This window comes from Zingiber officinale, chromosome 7A (assembly GCF_018446385.1).
Source record: "Zingiber officinale cultivar Zhangliang chromosome 7A, Zo_v1.1, whole genome shotgun sequence".
Lineage (NCBI taxonomy): Eukaryota > Viridiplantae > Streptophyta > Magnoliopsida > Zingiberales > Zingiberaceae > Zingiber > Zingiber officinale.
The window spans coordinates 39,825,206-39,827,489 of NC_055998.1; the positions used below are offsets into that span (position 1 = coordinate 39,825,206).

Sequence of the window (2,284 nt, forward strand, 5' to 3'; positions counted from 1 at the left end):
ACAGATTTGTTGACAGATATCTCAGTTCCTATTCAGCCTGACGTCACCTTTGAGGAGGTTCCGGTACGGATTCTAGACCGGGAATAGCGTCAGTTGCGGAACAAGACTATTCGACTGGTTAAAGTCGGATGACAGTATCATTTGGACGAAGAGGTTACTTGGGAGCTCGAGGATACTATCCGTGCTCGATACCCCATTTTTCATTTGGGATATGTGATTTTATTTACCGTTCAGCATTTATACTCGTTACTTGTTGTTAGTATTTGCTGATGGTAGATAACGAAATTTGGGGACCAAATTTTTATTAGTGGGGGAGAATGTAAAATACCGAAAATAGGCGAATATTAATAAGGGAATTTTTCGGAGTTTTTGGAAATTTTCCGGGAATTTTTCGGAGCTCGTACGGATGAGTTAACGGGGATAAAAAAACAGGGTCCGGGAAAGCCTGTTTAGGCTACCCCTTTAAGCGAGGAAATGTTTATATTTACATTTCCTTTTCTTTTATTTCTTTTTATTTTCTTTATTCCTCCGTTTTATTTGTGCGTGCCTCTCCCTCGCGCACCCGAGCCGCCTCGCCCAGCGCCTCTCCAGCGAGCCCTAGCGCCGACCACCGGAAGCCTCTACCTTCCTTCCCCTCTAATCTGCGTGCCGATCGCCACTGCCGCCGGTGACGCACGGAGCAGCGCCGGTCATCTTCCTCTCTTCTCCCGATCGCGCCACTTTTCCTCGCCGGTACTCAAGCCGCCGCTGTGCCCTAGGTCTTTGCCGCCGGCCACCGCGAGTTCTAGCTGTCTTCACGGCTGTATTCCCCTCTTCTGCCCTGTGCCCTAGCCGCGAGCCACCCGAGCACCGCCGCACCTCTGCCCTAGGTGACGGCCAAAGGAGGAGAGGACCGTGCCCTAGTTAGGTTCACAGCCGCCGCCGCTCCTCTGCCCTAGCCTCAGCCGACGCCCCACTCCGATGCCGACAGCCACCACCAAGCCCATTTTCCCCTTCTGATTCTTCGCTACCGGTCGTGGTTGCTGCTCTCCTCTAGGACAGTCACTGGAATTGGAGTTCTCTCCGACCACTGATCTTCTTCTTCGGGTCGTGGACAGAAGCAGAGCATTCAAGTCGTTCCTATGGTCCCGTTTTGTTGTACCGTGCCCTAGCAGTGGTTAAAGTGGTAAGGGAGATTATTTTACTGCTGGATTTCAGTTGTGATTTGTGCATCTCATCTCAGTATTGTGATGATTGGGTGTGGGATTGCTAATTTAGAGTTTATGGTTTGGTTGGGCAGTAATTTCTCTTAGTGTTGACCACTGTTATCGACAGGAGGATGTTTCGGTCGCGAGGCAACTGTAGAGTCCTCAGATTTGGGAGGGACAGTGATTTCATCTACGCTGGCAGAGAGTTATACCAGCTATACGTCATTGGTGGAGCCATCAATTCTGGTGAGTGGTTAGCATTGATAAATGTGTAGTCTAATCTAATGGATTATAGACTTAGTTTATGTGTTCTTGGATTAAATTGATGTGAAGGATTTGAGTTGGATGCGATCTCTTGGACTTGTTGAGGACGGTTGATACGACATGCGTATGAAGGCGGGTACCTCTTGACTTATCTTTTATGATATTGTCATTTGGATATGCATAGTATTTTATAACTACAAGCAATGAACATGTTTGTCTTTGGTATGTCACTGTTTGATATCCATAGCATGTTAGGTTTATCGCCTGTGACGTATCCGTGCTTATATCATGTGATTTATTGCCATGAGTACTGTATTACCATGAGTATCTTAGTTTCTAGAATAAGTGACATACCATGTTTTACTGAGGTTAGGACTAGGTTCTGGACTTTTGGTTTCAGTCATATGTATCGAGATTATCTGATACTTAGGTTTTATGCCATGACTGACTTGTGTACCTCTATTTGTATATCATATATGATACGTGTACCTAGACCTTGATTCTTGATATGTGCATATTGTTGGTACATATGTTATGGAAGGAGATATGTTTAGGATCTAGGTTGCTATACCATAGAGGACCTGTATGCCCTAGATCCGTGGATTGACCTACTGATACTGTGGTACCCATATTATGTATATATGGATTTTTCTATGCTGATCAGGATGTTCCATACTTATTATGTTCAGGACATAGGTTTTTATTCTATCACGACCTGTATTCTAGATTTTGGTATGTGACCATCGCTTTTACTCCCATTTTGTATATATGGATATGGTTATGTTGATCAGTTTTTGTTATGCATAGTGACATGCATCATGATTGCATGCTGT

General features: G+C 45.0%; 1 long non-coding RNA gene across 1 annotated transcript; it reads left to right on the top strand.

The window, feature by feature from the left end:
• Positions 1 to 1,058: 1,058 nt before the first annotated feature.
• On the top strand, positions 1,059 to 1,581 carry LOC122000072. The gene is made up of 3 exons (XR_006116922.1): positions 1,059 to 1,165; positions 1,315 to 1,433; positions 1,521 to 1,581. It is a non-coding gene; the product is annotated as an uncharacterized LOC122000072 (long non-coding RNA).
• The last annotated feature ends 703 nt before the right edge of the window (positions 1,582 to 2,284 follow it).